We start from the raw sequence: 27,264 nt of genomic DNA on the forward strand, positions 1-27,264 counted from the left end.
TATAAATAGAAGAACAAAATAAATTGACAGAACCTTTTAAGACTGAGGAAATACAAGATATATTAATAAAACTACCAAACAATAAAATACCAGGTAAAGATGGATTCCCTATAGAGTTTTATAAAGTTTTAAAGGATCTATTAATCCCTCCCCTCCTAGAAGTAATAAATCAAGTAGAAGAGTCCCAAAACTTACCAGAATCATGTAAAACAGCAATATTTACAGTAATCCCAAAAGAGGGAAAATACCCGCTATTGCCATCATCATACAGACCAATATCATTATTGAATACAGATTATAAATTAATAGCACAATTATTAGCATACAGACTGAAAAATTGTGTACCGAAACTGGTAAGGCAGGACCAAATTGGATTTGTTAAAAGAAGATGGGCAGCTGGATAATATTTCAAAACTTATTAATTTAATTCATGCAGCACAAATAAATAGAACACCAATGGTAGCTGTTACATTAGACACAGAGAAAGCCTTTGATAGGATAGAGTGGAACTATTTGTTTAAAGTGTTACAGAAATTTTAACTACCAGAAAAAATTATTAACTGGATTAGAGCATTATACCATGGACTGTTAGCAAAGGTAGTAATAAATGGATATGTATCAGATCATTTTAAATTAAGCAGATCAACAAGACAGGGATGAGCCCCTTCACTTTTTGCTTTGGTTATTGAACCACTAGCGGAGTTGATAAGGAAGGAAACTATGATAAAAGGAATAAAAATAAAAGAGAAAGAATATAAAATCAGCCTATTTTCAGATGACATCATAGTATATTTAACAGAACCAGATAAGTCAATAAAAAAAAAACTACATATGAAACTGAAAGCGTATGGAGAGATATCAGGGTAGAAGATTAACACTAATAAAAATGAAGTGATACCAATGAACAAAATTGATTATTCAGAATTTTAAAAAGTAACCCTTTTTAAATGGCAATCAGGTGATACGTTACCTTGGTATAAAAATAGATAACAACCTAAAACATTTATACAAATTGAACTACGAACCATTAATTTTAAAAATACAGGAAGATTTAGAGAATTGGAAAGAACTATCATTAACTTTAATAGGAAGAGTAAACTGTATGAAGATTAATGTGTTCCCATGAGTGCAATATCTATTCCAAGTGTTACCAATTCCCCCGACAGATAAACTTTTTGCAAAACTGAAGAAAATAGTAAGGGAATTTTTATGGTAAGAAATCAAGAATAGCGCTAGAAAAATTAACATGGAATTACAAACCAGAAGGGTTACAGCTACCAAACTTCAAAAACTACTACAGGGCAGCACAGTTAAGGTACTTATCAGATTTTTATCAGAAAAGAGAAAAACCAGATTGGACTAAGATAGAATTAAACAAATTGGGAGAAAATATCCCTGAACACATACTTTATAAATGGGATGAAAGATTGGTGCAATAAAACAATTCACCAGTTCTACATCACATACTTAAATTATGGAAAAGAATACACCTGGAAGAAAAAAAAAGCTAAATTATCAAATACCAAAATATATATTAACCCCAAAGCCATCAATCCCCTTTACAATAGACAATTTATTTTTCAAGGAATGGGGTAAAAAAGCAATCAAGAAAATAGAAGATTGCTTTTTGGGAAATAATTTATTAACATTTGAGCAATTAAAAGATAAATATGGAATAACACAAGGTAAAATGTTTGCATATTGCCAATTGAAAAGTTTTCTAAAAGATAAACTGGGAAATGGTTTAAGGTTACCAGAAAGTAGCAACCATGAATATTTAATCACAGACACAATGATAATTTTAAAAAAAATTACTAACATGTACATCAAATTGCAATATAAAAGAGAAGATGAAATAATGTATAAACTGAAACAAAGTTGGAAAAAAAGATTTAAACAGAGATAAAGAACGAAACATGGGAGAAGTTGTGTATAGGAACAATGAGGAACACGATAAATAGTAGATTATGTATGATACAATATAACTGGCTACACAGATTCTATATCACTCCTCAGAAATTAAAAGAGTGGGACCCAACAGCATCGGATCGATACTTTTGTTGTAAACAAGAGACTGGATCAATATTACATGCAATTTGGACATGTTCAAAAGTAAAAACTTTCTGGGAAGGTCTAAACATAATATTAAACAAAATCACAAAAAAAATAAAATACTAAATGATCCAAACATTTTCTGTAAAATAATATAAGAGACAAAAAATTAGGACAAAAATTAGACAAAGCCCAAATAAAATTTATTATGATAGAACTCGCAGTGGCCAAAAAATGTATTATGACAACCTGGAAATTGGAAACAAACCTTAAAATACAACAGTGGTTTACAGTGGTATAAACAAGTGTGTTCCATTAGGAAAAATGACATACAATCTGAAAGACAAGTGTACATTATTTGAACAAATTTGGGAACCAGACATAAAATATGTCGGAGAATGCCGACCAAAGACCCCCATCGCTTAAAACAACATAATTATGAGCACAATAGGATTTAAATATATAAAAGTAGATGATACAACTTTTCTTTTTTTCATTTTTTGTTATTCCTTTGTTTTATGTGTTTTATTATTTATTGATTTTTGAAGATGGATGGGGAAGGGGAGAGGGATATAAGGGGGGGGGAATAAGAAATGTCACTGTAAATATTGATGATAATCATTTGTGGACGTTGTTATTGATATGAATCAGTGCAAAAAATAAAAAAAGAACAATTTCAAGAAAAAAAACAAATTAAATATCCCTGAATACTAGTGCTGTGAGGCAGAAAAGTATGAACTTTGGTCTTGATACAGAATTCAAGAATTTTGGATGAAGATACATAAGTATATTGGTGAAGTTTCAGGAATTCAAATTCCTTTCTGACCCAGACTCTTTGTATTGGGAGATACACTTCGGTTACTTGGGGAATAAATACTCTCAAAATTGGATTCAGACAAGTAGGAAGGCAAATTATATTTCAAGGTTGGAAGAATTTGGGGGACCATAATTTCAGGAGTAGGCCTCAAAAATGGCCAAATTGGCAGTGTTTCAACAAAGAGTGTGGTAAATTGAACATCCAAAAATGGGGTAAATATGAAGGTTTTTGGCTGGGGGTGGAGGAATAGTGTTGGATGTAGTGGTGAAGCATATTAATGAATGGCAGGTTTTTTCCCTGTTATTAGTGGTCTAAATAGACACATATTGTTGTTATACTGATTTTATTTGCTGCCCTATTTGTTTCTATTTTGTGGATAACCATATAACCACATAACAATTATAGCACAAAAACAGGCCAATTTGGCCCTTCTAGTCCACACTGATCCAAGTACCCTCCTCTAATCCCACTTACCAGCACTCTGCCCATATCCCTCCATCCCCCTCCCATCCATATACTTATCCAACTCTTTCTTAAAGGACAAAATTGACCCTGCCTCCACCACCTTTCCTGGAAGCCAATTCCAGACAGTAACCACTCTCTGAGTAAAGAAGTTCCCACTCATGTTACTCCTAAACCTTTGCCTGTCAATTCTCAACCCATGACCTCTTGTATCCATCTCTCCTACTCTCAATGGGAAAAGCCTTTCCACATTAAGTCTATCTATCCCTCTCATTATCTTAAACACCTCTGTCAAATCCCCTCTCAGCCTTCTACATTCCAAGGAATAAAGAACTAATTTGCTCATTCTCTCCTGGTATTCCAGATGCTGAAACCCAGGCAACATTTTTGTAAATCTTCTCTGCACTCTCTCTATCTTGTTAATATCCTTCCTATAAATTGATGACCAGAACTGCACACAGTACTCTAAATTTGGCCTCATCAATGCCTTTTACAGTTTCATCATTACTTCCCAACTCCTATATTCTATGCACTGATTTATAAGGCAAGCATACAAAAGGCCTTCTTCACCACCTTATCCACATGCGCTTCTACCTTCTGGGAATAATGTACCATTATTCCTAGACCTTTCTTCTTTACTGCATTCTTCAGTGCCCTCCCATTTACCACATAGGTCTTGGTTTAATTATTCTTTCCATAATTAAGCACCTCGCACTTATCAGCATTAAACTCCATCTCCCATCTTGCTGCCCACTCCTCTAAGCAGTTTAAATATCTCTGCAATCTTTGAAAACCCTCTTCATCATCCACAATTCCCCCTATTTTAGTATCATCTGCATATTTACTCATCCAATTTACTGCCGCATCCTCCAGATCATTAATATATATGACAAACAGCAATGGTCCCAATACCGAATCCTGAGGTACACTGCTTGTTACCGACCTCCATCCTGACAAACAATTATCTACTACTACTCTCTAGCACCTTCCTTCCAGCCACTGTTGAATCCATTTCACTATCTCCAAATTAATACCCAAGGACTTAGACTTCATAACTAACCTCCCATGTGGAACCTTATCGAAGGCCTTACTGAAGTCCATATAGACAACATCCACTGCTCTACCCTTATCAACATTCCTAGTCACCTCTTAAAAAAATTCAACGATTGGTCAAACATGACCTTCCACGCTCAAATCTGTGTTGAGTGTCCCTGATCAGACCCTGTCCCTCCATATACTTATATATACTATCTCTAAGAATGCTTTCCATCAATTTACCTACCACAGACGTCAAACATACAGGTTGATAATTGCTAGGCTTGCTCCTCCAACCCTTTTAAACAAAGGAACCACATGCCCAACATGCTAATCCTCTGGCACTATACCCATCTCTGTTGTCAACAGACTCGCCAAGGCAAATAGCGCCTTTGGAAGACTACACAAAAGAGTCTGGAAAAACAACCAACTGAAAAACCTGTATGACCCGTTGTCATACCCACACTCCTGTTCGGCTCCGAATCATGGTCCTTTACCGGCATCACCTACAGCTCCTAGACAAGCGTTGTCTCCGCTCTATCCTCAACATTCATTGGAGCGACTTCATCTCCAACATCGAAGTACTCAAGATGGCAGAGGCCAACTGAATCGAATCCACGCTGCTGAAGATCAAGCTGCGCAGGGTAGGTCACGTCTCCAGAATGGAGGACCATCGCCTTCCCAAGATCGTGTTCTATGGTGAGCTCTCCACTGGCCACCGAGACAGAGGTGCATCAAAGAAGAGGTACAAGGACTGCCTAAAGAAATCTCTTGGTGCCTGCCACATTGACCACCGCCAGTGGGCTGATATCGCCTCAAACCGTGCATCTTGGCGCCTCACAGTTCGGCGGGCAACAACCTTCTTTGAAGAAGACCGCAGAGCCCACCTCACTGTCAAAAGACAAAGGAGGAAAAACCCAACACCCAACCCCAACCAACCAATTTTCCCTTGCAACCGCTGCAATAGTGTCTGCCTGTCCTGTATCGGACTTGTCAGCCACAAACGAGCCTGCAGCTGACGTGGACTTTACCCCTCCATAAATCTTCATCCGCGAAGCTAAGCCAAAGAATACCCATCTCTAATGACATTTGAAAAATTACTGCCAGAGCCATCATTATTTCCTCACTAACTTCTCTCAAGGACCTGGGGAATATCCTGTCAGGACCTGGAGACTTATCAACCTTTATATGTTTCAAAAGCTCCAGTACTTCCTCTTTATTAATCACTATAGTCTCCTTTTATACCCCCTTTGCTTCCTTTACCCTGCATAGTACAATATCCTTCTCCTCAGTAAATACTGAGGAAAAGAAATTTTTCAGGACCTCCCCCATCACTTTTGGCTCCACACACATCTGTCCTTTCTGATTCTCTATTGGATCAATTTTGTCTCTCACTTTCATTTTGCTATTTACATATTTGTAGAAACCCTTATTTTCACCATGCTTGCTTTTCCTATTTCTTTCTTAAGATTCTTTTTACATTCAGTATAGTACCCAAACATCTCCTTTTTTCCCTGTTTCGTATTTTTATTGTAGTACTCCCTCTTTTTTCGAACCAAGTTTCCAATATCCCTTGAGAACCATGGATCTCTCAAACTTTTGACCTGACCTTTCAACCTAATAGGTTTATAAAGATTTTGCACTCTTAAAATCTCTCCTTTAAAAGACCACCATTTCTCTATTACATCCATTCCAGAAAACAAATTGTCCAAATCCACCCCTTGTAAATCCTTTTGCATCTCCTCAAACCTAGCTTTTCCCCACTCAAAAACCTCAACTCTGGGCCCAGACATACCCTTTTCCATAATTCTTTTTTTTTCTTTGGCTTGGCTTCGCGGACGAAGATTTATGGAGGGGGTAAAAAGTCCACGTCAGCTGCAGGTTTGTTTGTGGCTGACAAGTCCGATGCGGGACAGGCAGACACGGTTGCAGCGGTTGCAGGGGAAAATTGGTTGGTTGGGGTTGGGTGTTGGGTTTTTCCTCCTTTGCCTTTTGTCAGTGAGGTGGGCTCTGCGGTCTTCTTCAAAGGAGGTTGCTGCCCGCCAAACTGTGAGGCGCCAAGATGCACGGTTTGAGGCGTTATCAGCCCACTGGCGGTGTTTCATAAGCTAATGGCACCATGATCACTGGACCCGAAGTGCTCCCCAACACATACCTCTGTCACCTGACCCATCTCATTCCCCAACAGTAAATCCAACACAGCTCCCTCTCTAGTTGGTACCTCCACGTATTGATGTAAAAAGCTATTCTGCACACATTTTACAAACTCCAACCCATCCAGCCCTTTCACGGAATGGGTTTCTCAATCAATATTTGGAAAATTTAAATCCCCCACAATAACGACCTTGTGCTTATTACAAATATCTGCTATCTTCCTATTAATTTGTTCCTCTAATTTGCATTCCCCATTCGGTGGTCTATAATACACCCCTATGTTTTGTAACATATGATTTATTAACTTTAATGCTGACTCAAGGGTTTGGGATTTTTAAAAATAACTCAAAATTTACATCATAAAAGAAAAACAAAATTGTATCTGCCCAGAGTGAGTTTGAAAAGTGCAACATTAAATCCTGCTTTCTGAATATTAGTTAACTATTGGCAAGGCTGCACACAAAAAGAACCTGGTTCACATTGCAATGAACTTGATTTAAATCTAAACGAAAGGATGAGAGGGATAATGGGCGAAGGGCAGGTAAAGAGGGCATTCTTAAATGGTCAACTTGATCAGCATGAACAAATTGGGGTGAAGGGCCTGCTTACATGCTGTGCTGACCTCTGTGGGCACAATTTTAAGGAGAGAGGAGAAATCTGACGTGTAAATTTTTCCACACAATGGATGGCGGTTATCTGGGAAAAGCTCCTGGAGGAGGTGAAGGAAGCAGATACAATAACAACTTTTGAAAGGTGTTTGGACAGGCACAGAGGTAGGTCAAATGCAAGCGATGTAATTAGCAAAGATCATAATTAGCATTCTCAAAGTGGGCAAAATGGCTGTACCATTCAATGATTCTCTCTGTGTTACCCTGAATATTTAGACTAAAAATGTATTTGTGAAGCACAATTTATTTTATTTAAATACCAATCATTTAACTTAAGGATGAATATCAGCTTTCACATTTCTCGAAGAACATAACCTTCAAGAAGGCAGCAGTGATGATCTAACCAAGCTGAGTCATTTGTACTTTAGGTTGTCTCTTGATTTCTTATTTTGTCTTGTATTTCTAATGGCTCCAACCAGTACCAGACTTGTATCTTCCCCATGCCCGCCATCCTGACATATTTTGCACTTTGAAAGCGCTCTTAGGCCAGGCTCTTCAGCATGCATGCCTCAACAGTTCAGAGTTATAAAGTATATTTTTTTTACTGAGACTCCAAGCTTTTGAGTCTGCCTCATAGTCAGAAACCTACCTGTGATTCAAATTTCATGGGATGTAAATGCTGATAAATGCTTGGCATGGAAAAAATTATGCTCCAGTTGACAATATTTTGTAATATAATTAATGCCATTAAATTAAAATTTGAATCATTGCAGATGTGTAATGATCTAGCTTCTATACATGGATTTGCCACACTTTTAATTTTTTGGATAGAATGATCCCAACTGGTCATATGGATATGTCTGTTAACAGCCACATTTTGTACCAAAGGACATAAGAACTAAAAGCTTCATTGATATTATTGAATTATTTCCATTTATTTAAGGATAAGTCATCTCATAATTTTTCTGAGGTTTTATTTAAGTTACTTCACAATTACTTTTCATATTTTAAAATACCCATATATTCTCCATTGGTCTTCTCCCTTTCATCTGTCATGAGATAGAAGGATGATTAGGAAGATCAGGAGTATCCTATTCTGTTGATCTGGACCCATACATCTCTCAGCTACAACTGCAATTGAGCTACTTGAGCATCATGGTTCATAATGTTTGTGAGGGTGCATCCCCTTATGAAGGAATAATTGAAGTTTGCAACCTCTCATACAGATGGTTTATAAAAATGTCCTTCACAGCCAAATATCCAAAGCTAAAAGTTGCCTTTAATCTTCATTTACAGCTCATCTGAATAATGTTGTGCATCTTCTGTCAAGGGCTAAGATAACTCACTGTCAGTGAAAAGAAAATCATTACTCTTTTTTTTGAAATGACCCTTTCCCATTTTGGTTTTTTTTTGTTTGTTTTTGCTTTCCTGGCCTTTCCCTCCCCTCATGTTGCAAAGGTTCTGAGGTGGCTAACTCGTATGTTGGAAAGGAATCTCGGAGAAAAAAAAAGGGCAGATGAGCTCTCTTCTTAGTCATTTCCCCATTAACAAGAAATAAATTAATTTAATTGAATTATTTATTGTTGTATTTACCAGGAGTCAATACAACCACCTTATTTTGCATGAAATATTGGCCAGTCAACTCATCCTTAAGTGCAGCAGGTAGTGAAATGGTATAGCGTTACTGGAAGAAAGTTCAGGATGCAGAGAAAGGTACAGTTGAAGAGTCGACAGGTATCATTTGAGAGTTTGATAATAGAAGGAAATTAAAGTTGATAGAGTTAATATTCCCAGTGAATGATTTAGTCATCCTGTTTTCATAGATGTTGCTCTACAATTTCCTGTTTCTACTTTTGCTATAGCAAAATTTGATGAATAATAATCAAATTTCCTTATGAAATCTTCATTCTTCATATGGATATTCCTGCAAATTATCCATTTGGTAAGGTGCACATGATTGAGCACATTATTTGAACAGATAAAAGCAGAAGACAAAAATATATGACTAATTTACTGTCACCCATATGTCACCCATGTCACTAAATGGACATTTTCAATTGCCACCATGTCATCTGCCCCATTTCAGAATTTTGTCAATCCATGTATTCCATTATTTTCCTTCCTTTTTCTTAAATCTGACTCAAATTGATTCAAATAACATAAAAACACCTAACTTTTCAGTAACCCTTGATGAATTCAAATGCATGCAGTTGTTGCAGTAGCAGTGAGAGTAAATGATCACCAGATGTTAAACCATCTTTCGATGTCACCTGTCTCTAGTCGGGTGCCAAATCTAAATCCTAATCTACATCTGCTAGCTTTCCTCTCTGTAAATGTAAATTCTCTATTCTCTCTACACCCATGACTGTGTGGCTAAGCATAATTCAAATGTGATCTACAAATTTGTTGATGACACCACGGTTACCAGCAGAATCAGATGACAATGAGGAACTGTACAGGAGTGAGATAGATCAGCTGGTTGAATGATGTCAAAAAATCTGCCTTGCACTCAAAACTAAGGAAGGAGAGGCCAGGAGATCACAAAACAATCCTCATCGAGGGGTCAGCAGGAGAGAGGGTAAAGAACTTCAAAATCATGGGTGTCAACATCGCTTAAGATCTATGCCTTTATGTCAAAGCAATCATGAAGAAGGTTTGCCGGTGACTATATTCCATTAGGAGTTTGAAGAGATCTGGTATGTCACTAAAGACTCTTGCAAATTTATACAGGTGTACCTTGGAGAGCATTCCGACTGATTTCATCACTGTCTGGAATGGAGGTGCCAATGCACAAGATGGGAAAAGGCTACAAAGAGTTGTAAACTTGACCAGTGCCATAATGGGCATTAGTCTTCACTCCATTAAGGACATCTTTAAGAGGCAGTTTCTCAAGAAAGCAGCATCTGTCATCAAGTACTGACACCACCCATGCATGCACTTCTCTCAGTGCTACCATCAAGAAGGAGGTATAGGAGACTGAAGACACACCTAAATTTCAAAAACTGATGACCCTATAGATACAACCTCACATTTTTGCACTGAATATTTATTTTAAAGTATTTATGAAAATGTAATTTATAGCTCTTTAGCACCTTTGATGCATAATACTGCTGCCTCAGAACAACAAATGTCTTGACATATGTTCTTGACAATAAACTTGATTCTGATATATACTCAATGACAGAGTCCACAGCCATCTATGACAAGGAAATCCACAGATTCAGTACTCTTGGACAGTAAAAATTCTCCTCATTTTTGTTGTAAAGAGATGTCCTTTTATTCTAAGCTGGTGCCTTCTGGCCCTTGACTCCCATATCTACAAACTCTTCCAACTGCAAAGGTAGTCTGATTCAACAAGATCAGAGTTAATCATCTGCCACTACATCATTTTCCTTCTTAATCTCCATACCTATTGATTCCCTTAATATTATACCTATCTTTATTTGAATTAATGACTGAGCTTCCAGCATCCCCAGGGAGGAGAATTTGGAAGAATCACTGCAATTTGTGTGATAAAATTTATTGGCCTCTGTACTAAATGGAATCCCCTTTATTCTGATTCCTTGTGCTAAATTGTTCAACAAGGGAATCATCTTCCCTGTATCCAGCCTATCGTATTCTGCAAAAATTGTGCAAATTTCAATTAAATCTCTTTTAATTCTTCTAAAATTTAGAGAATATATGCTCACTTAATCACTCCTGTTGTGGTAAAACTCCCATCTCTGAAACCAGTCCTATGAATGCATACTGCACTTCTGCTATGGGAAGTATATCCTTCCTGAGGTAAGGAGAACTAACTGTATGCCATATTTCAGGTGTAATATTACCAAACATCTATTTATTGTAATAGATATCGTCATTTCTCTATTCATTGTTTTTTCATATCCTCTACTTCTGAAAATGTTTGCTTTTTCAATGGGCTGGTATTTTTCATCTGGCATCTTTCACATATCCAGGAAAGACATTTGTCTTACACTATGCATCCTCACTCACAGACATAAATATGCTATCTTTCTTTGGCTTGGCTTCGCGGACGAAGATTTATGGAGGGGGTAAAAAGTCCACGTCAGCTGCAGGCTCGTTTGTGGCTGACCAGTCTGATGCGGGACAGGCAGACACGGTTGCAGCGGTTGCAAGGGAAAATTGGTTGGTTGGGGTTGGGTGTTGGGTTTTTCCTCCTTTGCCTTTTGTCAGTGAGGTGGGCTCTGCGGTCTTCTTCAAAGGAGGCTGCTGCCCGCCAAACTGTGAGGCGCCAAGATGCACGGTTTGAGGCGTTATCAGCCCACTGGCGGTGGTCAATGTGGCAGGCACCAAGAGATTTCTTTAGGCAGTCCTTGTACCTTTTCTTTGGTGCACCTCTGTCACGGTGGCCAGTGGAGAGCTCGCCATATAATACGATCTTGGGAAGGCGATGGTCCTCCATTCTGGAGACGTGACCCATCCAGCGCAGCTGGATCTTCAGCAGCGTGGACTCGATGCTGTCGACCTCTGCCATCTCGAGTACCTCGACGTTAGGGGTGTGAGCGCTCCAATGGATGTTGAGGATGGAGCGGAGACAACGCTGGTGGAAGCGTTCTAGGAGCCGTAGGTGGTGCCGGTAGAGGACCCATGATTCGGAGCCGAACAGGAGTGTGGGTATGACAACGGCTCTGTATACGCTTATCTTTACCATAACAAAATACCCATAAGTATTTTGCAGCAAGGCTGCCAATCAGAATGTCCAGTCCAATGATGTTTCCCAATATCTTTCAATGATATTAGAAGTTTCATCATTCATTGTTCCAGCATTGATTGTGGTCTTTTTATACTCCTGAATACCATCTCTGCTGCACTGACCATACACGTCTTTCAGTAAAATGGAGCCACTCAATTTGTTGGACTCCATATGAGATCATTCTGTCTCCTTTCTGCTGGATTTTCCCTCATCTTCAGAGCAACCTATTATCTCGCTGCTCCATGATTATCATGGGGTAAGCTCCTTCAATAAAGTGACATCACTCCAAGTGATCCAGTCAGCAAAGGTGGAAATAGAGACTGCAGATGCTATAATCTGGAGCAAAGACCATTTGCTGGAGGAATTCTATGGGTTGAACAGCATCAGTGAGGGGACAGGGGGGTGGGGGGGGGGGGAAGAAGGAATTATCAACATATCAATAGAAACCCTTCATCAAACAAAGATAGACTGTTTTCATGCAGGTCCTTTCATTTATTGTGCACATTGCTTGGTGTAAGCCTTCTTAGTTTTTTTTTAAACATAGGTTTGGTAAATACCAGACCCAGCAGGTTTAGCAGACCAAAAAAGAGTTAAGTATATCCAATGATTGAACATTCACCTCCCCAGTGGAAAAGTTTCAGAAAGCCTTTAACCTCTGAAAAGAAATTCAACATACCAGTAGTTTTGCACCTTATTTTGCAGCTATGACTCTCTCACCAGTGAAAATATTTCAACATCCTCCCTTGGGATCTTGTATGTTTGAATGAGATTATCCCTCATTCTTCTCAGTTTCTTCAGCCTTTCATGACAGAACAATCCTCTCATCCCAAATTTCACTTTATTCTTTCATGAATAGTGGCCATCCCTAATTGCTATTTTTTTTTTAAATTTTATTTTTCACACTGTGAACCATATCAACCAAAATACATACAAACATTTCCCTCTTAAATATACACAGTGGCACTTTCTCCCCTATTTTCCCCCCTACCTTCCCTTCCCCCTTCCCACCTCCCTCCAAAACCAATAAACATTCAATATATACAATACAATAAAACTATTAAATGATGTCATCACAATGAAAAATAAACAAGAAAAATGTGTCATCTACTTTTACACACTAGATCAAGTCATTTTGTCTTCTTATCATTTTAGGGAGTGGAGGTCCGAGGCAAGCCCTCTCTGTTATGTTCCATGTTCGGTGCCCAAATTTGTTCAAATAATGTGACTTTATTTTTTTTAATTATATGTTATTTTTTTCCAATGTAATATATTTATTCATTTCCATGTACTATTGCTGTATTCTCAGGCTCTCTTCCGATTTCCAAGTTGACATTATACATTTTTTTGCTATGGCTAAGGCTATCGTAATAAATCTTTTTTGCACTTCATCCAGTTTGAGGCCTATTTCCTTACTTCTTATATTACTTAGAAGAAAGATCTCTGGATTTTTTGGTATGTTGCTTTTTGTGATTTTATTTAATACCTGGTTTAGATCTTCACAAAACTTTTTCACTTTCTCACATGCCCAAATTGATCCCATTTTCTTCATACAGCAAAAACATCTGTCTGATAATGTTGGATCCCATTCTTTTAACTTTTGGGGCGTGATATATAACCTGTGTAACTAATTATATTGTATCATGCATAACCTTGTGTTTATGATATTCTTCATAATTCCAGAACATAACTTTTCCAATGTTTCATTTTTTATCTTTATGTTTGAATCCTTTTCCCACTTTTGTTTGGGTTTATAGCTTATTTCATAATTTTCCTTATCTTGCAGCTTGATGTACATGTTTATTATAAATCTTTTAATTATCATTGTGTTTGTAATCACATATTCAAAGATGCTTCCTTCTGGTAATCTCAATTACCCAATTTATCCTTTAAGTAAGCTTTCAGTTGATGATATGCAAACATTGTACCATGTGTTATTCCATATTTGTACTTCAATTGTTCAAATGTTAATAAATTATATCCCAAAAAACAATTTTCTATTCTTTTAATTCCTTTTTTCTCCCATTCTCTAAACAAAAGGTTATCTATTGTAAAAGGGATTAGCTGATTGTGTGTCAATAATAATTTTGGTATTTGGTATTTTTTTTTCCTTTCTAAGTGAATCTTTGTCCATATATTGAGTAAATGATGCAATACTGGTGAGCTTTTATATTGTACCAGCTTTTCATCCCACTTATAAAGTATATGTTCTGGTACCTTCTCCCCTATTTTATCTAGCTTTACATTAGTCCAATCTGGTGTTTCCCTTGTCTGATAAAAATCTGATAAATACCTTAATTGTGCTGCTCTATAATAATTTTTAAAGTTTGGTAACTGCAAACCACCTTGGTTGTACCTCTCTGTTAATTTATCTAATGCTATCCTTGGTTTCCCCCCCTTTCCACAAAAATTTCCTTCTTATTCTCTTTAGTCCATTAAATAATTTCTCTGTTAAGGGAATTGGTAAATTGAAATAAGTATTGTATCCTTGGGAAGACATTCATTTTAATGCAATTTACCCTCCCTATCAATGTTAGTGGTAATTCTTTCCAATGTTCTAAGTCTTTCTGCAATTTCTTTATTAGTGGCTGATAATTTAATTTGTACAAGTGTCTTAAATTATTATCTAACCTAATAGCTAGGTATCAGATTGTTTGTGTTTGCCATTTAAATGGTGATTCTTTTAAAAATTCTGTATAATCTGCATTACTCATTGGCATCACTTCACTTTTATTTGCATTGATATTGTACCCTGATATTTCTCCATACTCCTTCAATTTCTTATGTAGTTATTTTATTGATACTTCTGGTTCTGTTAAATTTACTATGATGTCATCTGCAAATAAACTCCCTCCCCTTTATTTTATCCTTTTTATTTTATTTTCTGTTCTTATCAGTTCTGCCAATGGGTTCTATTGCTAAAGCGAACAGTGAGGGAGATAATGGACATCTCTGCCTAGTTGACCTACTTAATTTAAATTTGTTCGACACATAGCCATTTACTGTTACCTTCGCCAATGGTCCATTAAATAATGCTTTAATCCAATTAATATATTTTTCTGGTAGATTGAATCTCTGTAATACTTTGAATAAATAATTCCATTCTACCCTGTCAAAGGCTTTTTCTGCATCTAAAGCAACAGCCACTGTTGGCATCTTATTTCCTTGAATTGCATGAATTAAATTAATATATTTACAGCAATTATCTACTGTTTGTCTTTTCTTAATAAATCCAGTTTATCTTGTTTTACTATTTTTAATACACAATCAGCCAATCTGTTTGCTAATAATTTTGCTATTATCTTATAATCTGAATTAAGTAGATACATTGGTCTATATGATACTGGTGTTAGTGGATCCTTCCCCGTCTTTGGTATTATTGTAATTATTGCTGTCTTATATGAATCTGGCAAGTGTTGTGTTTCTTCTATCTGGTTCATTACTTTGAGGAGAGGAGGAATTAATAACTCTTTAAATGTTTTATAGAACTCTATTGGAAATCCATCCTCTCCAGGCATTTTATTGTTTGGCAGCTTTTTAAATATATCCTGTACTTCTTCTATTTCAAATGGTTTTATCAGTTTGTTTTGCTCCTCTCTTCTTGCAATTTCGGCAGTTCAATTTTAGCTAAAAATTCTTCTATTTTATCATCTTTCCCCTTGTTCTCAGTTTGGTATAATTGTTCATAAAATTCCTTAAAGTTCTCATTAATCACCATTGGATTATATGTAATTTGTTTGTCCTTTTTCCTTGATGCCAATACAATTCTTTTAGTTTGTTCTGTTTTAAGTTGCCAGGCTAATATTTTGTGCGTTTTTTTTCTCCTAGTTCATAATATTTTTGCTTTATTTTCATTATGTTCTTCTCCACCTTATATGTTTTGTAATTTTATTTTTTTGTCCATCAATTCTCTTCTTTTTGTTATATCATCCCTTTTTCTAGTTCCTTTTCTGTACTTACTATCTCTCTTTCCAACTGTTCTATTTCCCGATTATAATCCTTTTTCATCTTAGTTACATAACTTATTATTTGCCATCTAATGAAAACTTTCATTGCATCCCATAATATAAATTTATCTTTCACTGATTCCGTATTTATTTCAAAGTACGTTTTACTTTGGCGTTCAATAAACTCTCTAAATTCCTTCATTTTAAGCATCATGGAGTTTAACCTCCATCTATATGTTCTTGGTGGGATGTCCTCCAGTTCTATTGCTAATAACGGGTGAATGATCAGATAGTAATCTAGCTTTATATTCTGTTTTCCTAACTCTCCCTTGAATATGGGCTGACAACAAAAACATATGTTTTATGCCTACTCTAATAATATGAGTATTCCTTCTCTCTTGGGTGCTGCCTCCTCTATATATCCATAAGTTTCATTTCCTGCATTGGTTTAACCATAAATTTGGCCACTTTATTCTTTTGTCCAGTTTTATCCAACATTGGATTCGAATTAAGGTTAAAAACCACTCCTATCAATATATTCCCTTGCGTATCTACAATCTTAAAAAAAATATCTTGCAAAACTTTTGATCCTCTTCATTAGGTGCATATATATTGAGCAAATTCCAAAATACTGAATATATCTGACACTTTATCATTACATACCTCCCAGCTGGATCTATTATTTCCTCCTGTATTTTGATTGGTACATTTTTATTAATTAATATAGCTACATCTCTGGTTTTTGAATTATATGATGCTGCCGCTACGTGCCTTATCCAGTTTCTCTTTAATTTTTATGTTCCACTTCAGTTAGATGCATTTCCTGCACAAATGCTATGTCTATTTTATTTCAGTAAATTTACTAGCCTCTTCTGTTTAATACGGTTATGTATTCCATTAATATTTATAGTCATATAATTCAACATAGCCATCACATATCCCGTTTACACCTCATTTCCGCTTCCTCACCACCACCTTTCCTCTTTTCCCCATTTTCATCTCTCAGTTTACCCTTTTTAAACTCAATGTATGACAACACATTTAAAGCATAAAATACTTCAACAACTCCCACATCCAATATTCCCTTAGCCCCAAATAATCCCCCCCCCCTCTCAGTTTCCCCTTGTGCCTTGCCGGAGAACCACAACTCCCCTCTCCATTTGGATTGCGAACCCGCTCGCAAGTGTCAACTGATTTTGCAGTGATGGTTATTCTCTCCCCCCCAACCACCCCTAGAAAATACTTTTTTTTTTCACACATATAACAAAGTTCACCCTCTTTTATTCCCCCTTACTTCCTTTCTTCCCTTCTCTTTCCCTTCTCTAGTTCTTACATATATATTATTTTTACATCTTTATATATATATTTTATCACCGTTCTTCATTCTTGTTACAACTCTTCATCTCTCCTTCTGTCCTGCAGGCGTTATGCAAATTTTTGTGCTTCCTCCAGATCCGAGTACAGTCTGTTTTGCTCCGCAGGGATAAATATTTTAAGCATAGCTGGAAGTCTTAACATAAATTTATAACCTTTTTTCCATAGGATCGATTTTTCTGTATTAAACTCCTTCATCTTCTTTAAGAGTTCAAAACTTATGTCTGCATAAAAGAATATTTTTTGTCCCTTGTATTCCAATGGTTTATTGTCTTCCGTAATTTTATTCCTTGCCCACTCCAATATATTTACTCTTCTTGTATATCTCAAAAATTTTACTAAAATGGATCTTGGTTTTTGATGTGTCTGTGGTTTCGGAGCTAGTGTTCTGTGTGCCCTTTCTATTTCCATTCTTTCCTGCATTTCTGGCATTCCCAGGACCTTTGGGATCCATTCTTTTATAAATTCTTTCATATCTGTGCCTTCTTCATCTTTCTTTAGGGCCACTATTTGTATGTTGTTTCGCCTACTATAGTTTTCCATTTTAATTGGAGCTGACTGAGGGCAAATACCATGTCAGTAGTTCCTCTGTTTGCGCGAAAGCCGCATTGTGATTCTGGAAAGGGCTTTGGCAAATACTAGAGCGCATTGGATGCCCCCCAAAGTTCCTCAACATGGTTATCCAACTGCACGAAAACCAACAAGGTCGGGTCAGATACAGCAATGAGCTCTCTGAACCCTTCTCCATTAACAATGGCGTGAAGCAAGGCTGTGTTCTTGCACCAACCCTCTTTTCAATCTTCTTCAGCATGATGCTGAACCAAGCCATGAAAGACCTCAACAATGAAGACGCTGTTTACATCTGGTACCGCACGGATGGCAGTCTCTTCAATCTGAGGCGCCTGCAAGCTCACACCAAGACACAAGAGAAACTTGTCCGTGAACTATTCTTTGCAGATGATGCCACTTTAGTTGCCCATTCAGAGCCAGCTCTTCAGCGCTTGACATCCTGTTTTGCGGAAACTGCCAAAATGTTTGGCCTGGAAGTCAGCCTGAAGAAAACTGAGGTCCTCCATCAGCCAGCTCCCCACCATGACTACCAGCCCCCCCACATCTCCAACGGGCACACAGAACTCAAAACGGTCAACCAGTTTACCTATCTCGGCTGCACCATTTCATCAGATGCAAGGATCGAGAACGAGATAGACAACAGACTCGCCAAGGCAAATAGCGCCTTTGGAAGACTACACAAAAGAGTCTGGAAAAACAACCAACTGAAAAACCTCACAAAGATAAGTGTATACAGAGCCGATGTCATACCCACACTCCTGTTCGGCTCCGAATCATGGGTCCTCTACCGGCATCACCTACGGCTCCTAGAACACTTCCACCAGCGTTGTCTCCGCTCCATCCTCAACATTCATTGGAGCGCCTTCATCCCTAACATCGAAGTACTCGAGATGGCAGAGATCGACAGCATCGAGTCCACGCTCTGAAGATCCAGCTGCGCTGGGTGGGTCACGTCTCCAGAATGGAGGACCATCGCCTTCCCAAGATCGTGTTATATGGCGAGCTCTCCACTGGCCACTGTGACAGAGGTGCAGTAAAGAAGAGGTACAAGGACTGCCTAAAGAAATCTCTTGGTGCCTGCCACATTGACCACCGCCAGTGGGCTGATATTGCCTCAAACCGTGCATCTTGGCGCCTCACAGTTCGGCGGGCAGCAACCTCCTTTGAAGAAGACCACAGAGCCCACCTCACTGACAAAAACAAAGGAGGAAAAACCCATCACCCAACCCCAACCAACCAATTTTCCCCTGCAACCGCTGCAACCATGTCTGCCTGTCCTGCATCAGACTTGTCAGCCACAATCGAGCCTGCAGCTGATGTGGACATTTACCCCCTCCATAAATCTTCGTCCGTGAAGCCAAGCCAAAGAAGAAGAAGAGTTTTCCATTATATCCCTCTTCTGAGCGAACAACTCTTGCGACTCTTTAACTTTTTATCACTTTCTTCCAATTTTCTTCTTAAGTCATTCACTTCCATTTCTACAGCCGTTTCTCGTTCTTCCACATTTTCTAATCTTTTCCCTATTTTTGTCATGACCAGTTCAAATCTATTCACTTTATCTTCTGTAATTTTCATTTTTGTTTTAATTTCATTAAATTCTAATGTCATCCTTTCTTTTAATGCTCTCATTTGTTCTTGAAAAAAACTTTATCTATATTCTGTCCATCTCTTTTACCTTCTATTTCTCTGTGCAGATCTTGGTTTTCTTCTTCCTCTTCTTCGGTGTCTGTACATGTGTTTGTGTCTTCTTCTTCTCTTCCTTGTATCTGTGTCTCTTCTGACTTTCTTGTTGAGTTGGTTTTCTCACTTTGCTTGGTTTCTTCTTGCTTGGCTTCTTGCAGTTGGTCCTCTTCTTCTGGGATACTCATCTATTGGGCCTCCTGCTGCTGCTCTTCTTTCCATTCACTCCCTTTCCTGTTACTTTCCTCTTCTTCCAGCTGATAGCCCTGGTGTCAGGCATCCCTCAGCTGGTCACGTTGTGTTTGCCCGCTCCTCTGTTGAGCCCCCTCCCGTCGGTGTTCTCCTTCTCCTTAGTAAGCGCACTGCGCACTTTTGTTTGGCTCAGAGAGCCGTTTTTGCAGTCCAGCGGTCAGGGGGTCGTGACTCTGCGGGTTCATCACCAACCTTGGAGAACGGGCTCTCTTCTCCATGACGGCTCCCTCTTTCTTCATGCAGGTAAGGCCTTCTCTTTTCTCTTCCGGCGTCTTTTCTTCTTCTTTTCCTGTTGTTTTTACCTTTTCCTTCTTGGGTGCCATTTTATTTCTTTTCTTTGCAACTTTATCTTTTATTTGCTATATTTTGTATTTCTTGAACTTTGTATTTTCTTCACTTTATTTCTTCTTTTCTGGAGAGGGCTGGTATTCCCCTACCAGCCACTACTCCATCACGTGATCCTCCCATCTCTAATTGCTCTTAAAAGATGGTGAGCTGCCTTCTTGAACCACTGCAGTCCTTGTAATGTGGGTATACCACATTGCAAGGACTGCAGTGGCCTGAACTATCCCATAATCTTCAACTCCCTGATTTTTACGAATATATTTATTTCGTCTTTACATAAATTGGCCAAAAGGACCTATTTCCTTGCTATATATGATCTATATGATTATAGGATCTATAGGATCTATATGATAATAGGATCTATAGGATCACTATGATTCTAATCTTGTAACTCTATCCCCTCATTCAAGTTTCTCTAACCAAAAATTTCTCAGTGTCTAATCTCTTATGTTCTCTAAGAAATGTCAGATTTATAATTTAATGTCCATGCACATGCAACCCTGAGATTCTTTTACTGTGGGCCACATAGAATTACCACTTATTGGTCATGGGGAAAAAAATGTACACAATGTACACGTAAACACAAACAAACGTTAAGAACTGACTGTGCAGTGCAGAGAGGATAAAAAAACAAACATAAAGCTCTTAAGTAAGAGTCCTTAACTGAGTCCTTGATTGAGTTTGTTGTTAATGAGCAGTCTGATGGTGGAGTTCCTGAACCTGGGTATGCTAGACTTGTTGCACCCATAGCTCTTTCCTGATGGTATCAGAAAGAAAAGGGTGTGTGCTGGGTGATGATTGCTGCAGCTTTTTGATGGCAGTGTTCCCGGTAGATGCTCTCGATGGTAGTAGGGGTTTTCCCTGTGATATCCTGGGCTCTGTTCACTATATCTTTATTTATTTATTTGTGAGTGTGGTGAATCTCTTTTGCAATGCCATCAAGGCCAGTATATTGATGCTTAAATAAAGGGATCAACATGTTACTCCTGTGAGGGCTGCGAGACCCTGTACAAGGGCAACAATTCTTTCCTCTTTCTAAACTCCAAGCATCTTGTGCAGATTAGTTTTTCTAATATATTATTTATCAGGATAGAGATGGTTACCATTTATTCTTTTTTGTTTGAATTAAGCCCATAAGAAATATTTGGGATTCAGCAGCAATTATTAATCGGTTTTACTTGTCATTGGTGGAACATTTAGCATAGTGGTTAGTGCAATGCTGTTACATCACCAATAACCAGGACATGGTGTTATGAGTCCACAGGACTCCAAAACCCTGCAGAAATAGACATTCACCTGGACAAGTAGTTACTTATTCAAAAGTTGTTTATAATTATCTTTAAACATGTAAACAGAATCAAACTTTAACTTATCTCTATACTTAACTAACTCAAATTAACCCCCTTCTAATTCTAAGTGCACGTGTATGTCTTCTTCTTTGGCTTGGCTTCGCGGACGAAGATTTATGGAGGGGGTAAATGTCCACGTCAGCTGCAGGCTCGTTTGTGGCTGACAAGTCCGATGCGGGACAGGCAGACACGGTTGCAGCGGCTGCAGGGGAAAATTGGTTGGTTGGGGTTGGGTGTTGGGTTTTTCCTCCTTTGCCTTTTGTCAGTGAGGTGGGCTCTGCGGTCTTCTTCAAAGGAGGTTGCTGCCCGCCGAACTGTGAGGCGCCAAGATGCACGGTTTGAGGCGGATTCAGCCCACTGGCGGTGGTCAATGTGGCAGGCACCAAGAGATTTCTTTAGGCAGTCCTTGTACCTTTTCTTTGGTGCACCTCTGTCACAGTGGCCAGTGGAGAGCTCGCCATATAACATGATCTTGGAAAGGCGATGGTCCTCCATTCTTGAGACGTGACCCACCCAGCGCAGCTGGATCTTCAGCAGCGTGGACTCGATGCTGTCGACCTCTGCCATCTTGAGTACTTCGACGTTAGTGATCAAAGCGCTCCAATGAATGTTGAGGATGGAGCGGAGACAACGCTGGTGGAAGCGTTCTAGGAGCTGTAGGTGATGCCGGTAGAGGACCCATGATTCGGAGCCGAACAGGAGTGTGAGTATGACAACCGTGAGCAGGAAAGGGCTTTGGCAAATACTAGAGCGCATCGGATGCCTCCCAAAATTCCTCAACATGGTTATCCAACTGCACGAAAACCAACAAGGTCGGGTCAGATACAGCAATGAGCTCTCTGAACCCTTCTCCATTAACAATGGCGTGAAGCAAGGCTGTGTTCTCGCACCAACCCTCTTTTCAATCTTCTTCAGCATGATGCTGAACCAAGCCATGAAAGACTTCAACAATGAAGACGCTGTTTACATCCGGTACCGCACGGATGGCAGTCTCTTCAATCTGAGGCGCCTGCAAGCTCACACCAAGACACAAGAGAAACTTGTCCGTGAACTACTCTTTGCAGACGATGCCACTTTAGTTGCCCATTCAGAGCCAGCTCTTCAGCGCTTGACGTCCTGTTTTGCGGAAACTGCCAAAATGTTTGGCCTGGAAGTCAGCCTGAAGAAAACTGAGGTCCTCCATCAGCCAGCTCCCCACCATGACTACCAGCCCCCCCACATCTCCATCGGGCACACAGAACTCAAAACGGTCAACCAGTTTACCTATCTCGGCTGCACCATTTCATCAGATGCAATGATCGACAACGAGATAGACAACAGACTCGGCAAGGCAAATAGCGCATTTGGAAGACTACACAAAAGAGTCTGGAAAAACAACCAACAGAAAAACCTCACAAAGATAAGCGTATACAGAGCCGTTGTCATACCCACACTCCTGTTCGGCTCCGAATCATGGGTCCTCTACCGGCATCACGTGTATGTAATGTGTGTGTAAATTTAAGAAAAGTTCTTTGGTTCACAGTTCAATCTCACTTCTCCTTCTTCCAAGTTAACTGGTTGCAAGCAATTCTTATATTGTGCACAGAATTGAACATGTAGAAAGTTCACCATCCTTTGGTGCTCAAAAGGTAAATGTTTAATGCTCAGGAAGGTTCTTGTAGGTTTTGTAGAGAGGGAATTGTTGTTCCAGGATTTCCACAACTGAGGTACCACCATTAGTCACCTCAATGTCTCGCCGATGAAACTTTCCCTATCAGGTTCTCCAGATGGTAATCTCTTTCTTTCAGGGTATTGCAGAGTTCCTTTCTGTTCCACTTATTCCAAGAGAAACATCAGACAGATAACATGTCCAACCATCCACTGCTCTCTGGAGCTTTGCTGTTTCCCACCAGCTTTTCCTGGCTTGCACTGTTCAGCTGCTTTCAATGTCACACACACACTGGCTGAGAGAGCTTGTTGAACTTGTCTTCTCTCTCTCTCTCTCTCTCTCCCCAACTGCCAACTGCCAAAAAGCCCATGTAACTCTCTCGCAAAAAAACCCCACCTTCTTCAGCAAACCACAGGAGTTCTCGTCTCTTGGTCAAGCTGTTGTATTAGTTAAACAAAACCTAGGAGTGACCTTTCTGTGAGCACCCTGTAGGTATTTGCAAACAGCCAGTTTGTTTCCTCCAAAACAATGGCTATTCATTTCATGACATCATTTCAATTAGCAGCTACTTGTGAAATGTACATAACATTCTCCATAGATCCTGAAATGTTACTGAATATGAATTATTCAGTATTTCAAATAAGATCTGTTTTAAAATGCGTGTATGTATGTAACCTACTGTAATCTTACCAAATTCCTCCCAATATTTATCCATTACAGTGGGTTCAAATCCCATGCTCTCTGGAAAGAGTTTGTACATTCTCCCTTTGTCTAAATGGGTTTCCTCTGGGTGCTCCTGTTTCTTCCCACCCTTCAAAATGTACAGAGGTTGTAGGTTAATTGGGTATAATTGGGTGGCACAGACTCATGGGCCGAAAGGACCTGTTACTGTGCTACATGTCTAGAGTTTATTGAATTAAAATTTTAAATTTAAACATTAAATCTCTTTAAACATTACTTCTTTTCCCCAGTAATCTTATAAATTTAAAAAAAACTTAACTTTTTCAGTTACTTCAATCCCCCAAGGCTTTGCATCCATTCTAAATAATGCAAGCTTGATTAGATTACCCTATAACATATGGTTTTTAGAAATAAAATCACAGTCCATATGGTTAGATGCCTTCCCTTTTCTATCTATACTTTAGAACACCATATTTAGCAGAATAGTTTTGATCTTACTGTAAACTTAATTCTGATTCTTTCAAATAATTTGCACTATGGATTTTACTTGATTTATTGAGATTATTCATAAGCTTTACCCGTGTCTCTTGGACACAAATGGATTGCCACTTTTCACAGTTGACTTTTATCTCAGTTCACAGGAGGCTCTGACTATCTCTTACCAAGCAAAAGCTTATCCTATTTTACAACTTAATAGATACTCCTGGAAATTTTCCACAATCTTCATCCAAGGACTGCCATTTGTGCTCTTTCTCATTAAATTCTATACTGAATATAAACAGAACTCAGAATGTAAACTCCAACATCGTGAGATTTTATCTGATGGAGTAAGCTTTTGCAAGTTACCTTAATGAGTGCCTTTTGAAAATCCAAATAGATTTGCATGTTCTCATCTATCTGCACTGGCTTATAAATCCACAAGGAACGGTCAATTTTTTTTTGAATTGGTTTCCATTCATGAAGTCATGCTGATTCTGCTTGATTAGATTGGTCTCTCACCCATTTGAATAAAGGTGTCACATTGGCAGCTTTCCAATCCTTCCATACTTCTCCAGAGACCACAGACCTTTGGAAGATCACAACAAATGTATCTATTATCTTTGTTATTACTTCTATTAGGATCCTAGCCTACAAATAATAAAATCCATAACGTGTCTTATTCTAATGTTCTAATAACGGTGAAGGCCTTTAACTTTCCTACTTATATTTTTGGCATTAATATGATATTTGTAATATTTTCTTGCATAAGTGCTGTTGCAAAATATTAAGTGTTTTCTTTTTCCATTTATTTGCTCCTCTATTTGCAAGTCTGATTATTGCAAAGCCCAATGATAGTTTTATGTGTGCTTGTGTCTTGTATGTTTTTTAATAATTTCTCATTGGTTTGTCCTCGTGCTTTACTACCTCCAGCTTCTGAAAGACCTTGTTTGTTGTTGAAGATAATACTCTATTTGTCCAATCCACTTCAGCCAACTCTATTCTGATTCCCTTGTAAATCCTCTTATTTCAGTTTAACACAGTGGTTTCAGAACTAAGTTTCTCAATCTAAATCTGAATGCAAAATTCTATCCTGCTGTGATTATTACTTCTGAGAGATCTTTTACTCTGAGATAATTTATTAAACCTGTCTCGATCCAAAATAGCCTGTTCCCTTGTTGGTTCTTTAACATATTGCTCCAGGAAATCATCCTGGAAGCACTCCAGAAATTCATTCTCATGGCTTGCATTTCCAACTGGATTAACCCAATCTACATGAAGATTAAAAAAAATCTATTATTAATGCTTTACACATAATAGATTCTTCCCCCCCCCCATTATTTCATGATTTATACTCATTCTTACAGCATGAGGCTGCACAGTTTGCATTGCAGTTAGCGCAATGCCTTTATTAGCACCAGTGATGGGGACCAAAGTTCAATTCCCATGCTGTCTGTAAGGAATGTGTACATTCTCCCCTGTGGTGAAAGCACTTGTGTATGTAAGTGCCATGACCTTGTATGTTTGACCCTGTTCTCACTGACTGGCTTGTGACTCCTCCCCATTAAGGCTGTCATGCTACAAACCTGCCCCAGTCAGAGCCCAGGTCAGTGTGAGCCAGCAACTCAAGGGATGCTGTCCATCTCTTGCTAATAAATGCCTTCACTTCCTGTTACTTTAGTCTTTTGGTTAATTGATCATGCATCATCCCCAGAGACTCCAGTTTTCTCTCACTTATCAAAACATACCAGAGTTGTAGATTAATTGGGTGGCATTGACTCATGGGCCAAAGTGACCTTTTACCATTCTGAATGTCTAATTTTTAAAAAAATAAATGTTTACTGTTTGGAGGCCTAGACAGCACTTCTTCACATATCCTCTTTTTCCTACGTTCCACTGTAAAAGATTCTACCTCTTTTAGGGTTAGATCAACCACTACTATTACATTCATTTCACCACTATTTCTTTATCAAATAATTCTGATAATGGAATTCTAAGTTTTGATCTCCTTGCACCTGTTTCATCCTAATGGCTGTTAGATCTCCATTTTGTTTCATGGTACTTTGATAGAGCTCTTTAAAATTTTACTCTATTCTTTACATGACCGTTTTTTTTTCAGTCTGTTGTGCCTTGGTTTGCCTCTTGCCTACACTTTTCTTTTTTGAATTGTGTTTTTCCCTCCCCCTTCCATCACGCCCTTTTCAGACTCCCTGACATCCTTCTTCAAACTCTTCTGAAGTCATCAGCAAACACTTTGTGAAAATAATGATCTCAATAGAGAATAGAATAGAACCTGTGCAACTTTTACAGGTTCCACCTCCCCAAACTGCTCCCATGTCTCAGGAACTTGTATTCCACCAAGCTGCTAATCGTGTATTTATTTTATCTACTCTCTGATTTCTGTTCCTGTGTAGTATAGGAGTAAATCAAAGATTACTACCTCTGAGGTCCTGTTTTTCAATTCACTTCCAAGTTCCCATTATTCAGCTTTTTTTGTTTCCTCCTGGTATTGGTACTTACACATATTACGGCCACTCGCTTCACCCTCTCCCTTCAGAGTGCCCTGTAACTGCTCAATAAAATTCCTTACTCTAGCAGCAGGCAGGGTATCACGCATAACCTTTTCCTTCTGTGATATCATAATAGGTGTCCCACTCATAGTCCTCTCCTCCTGCATAGCTGAGCCACCTGTCGCACGTGGACTTGAGGCTCTTGCTGCATTGCCCTCAGAAGCCACTTTCACCTACTGAATCCTATGCAGTCAATCTGTTTGAGAGATTCCTGCTCTATTCTGCCTACTAGTCACCCATTCTCTTTCTCCCTGTGAAGCTTAGCTTTTCATTGTTACCCTTCTGGTCATAAAGATCTCAGCCTATGGATGCTTCAAAGACCTCAGCTGCAGCTCCAGGATTGAAATGCGGACTTCCAGTTATGGCAGCTGAAGTGCCAGTTGATCAAGTAGACAAAGACGATGTGGTGAAACAATAATCATGCCTTTATTAGCAAAAACTCATAGTACAATAATGAAAGACAATAGGTGCATATACAGTTATATCCAAGGGGAATGTCCTTAACAGTAGAGATAATGCACAGCCAATGTTA

General features: G+C 38.5%; 1 long non-coding RNA gene across 6 annotated transcripts in view; it reads right to left on the minus strand.

The window, feature by feature from the left end:
* The window catches only part of LOC138756112 (uncharacterized), a 130,157-nt gene extending 103,416 nt beyond the window's left edge, over positions 1–26,741 (minus strand). For 4 of the 6 annotated variants that reach the window (XR_011352759.1, XR_011352755.1, XR_011352756.1 and 1 more), the window contains exons 1-2: positions 26,603–26,741; positions 24,532–24,751 (exon numbers count right to left, since the gene is read on the minus strand). This is a non-coding gene — a long non-coding RNA (uncharacterized lncRNA). Of the gene's footprint in view, positions 1–24,222; positions 24,752–26,602 lie in introns of those variants that run through there. The other 2 variants (XR_011352758.1, XR_011352754.1) reach the window with 2 other exon arrangements.
* Positions 26,742–27,264: the final 523 nt, after the last annotated feature.

The sequence above is a fragment of the Narcine bancroftii genome, chromosome 3 (genome assembly GCF_036971445.1).
Source record: "Narcine bancroftii isolate sNarBan1 chromosome 3, sNarBan1.hap1, whole genome shotgun sequence".
Lineage (NCBI taxonomy): Eukaryota > Metazoa > Chordata > Chondrichthyes > Torpediniformes > Narcinidae > Narcine > Narcine bancroftii.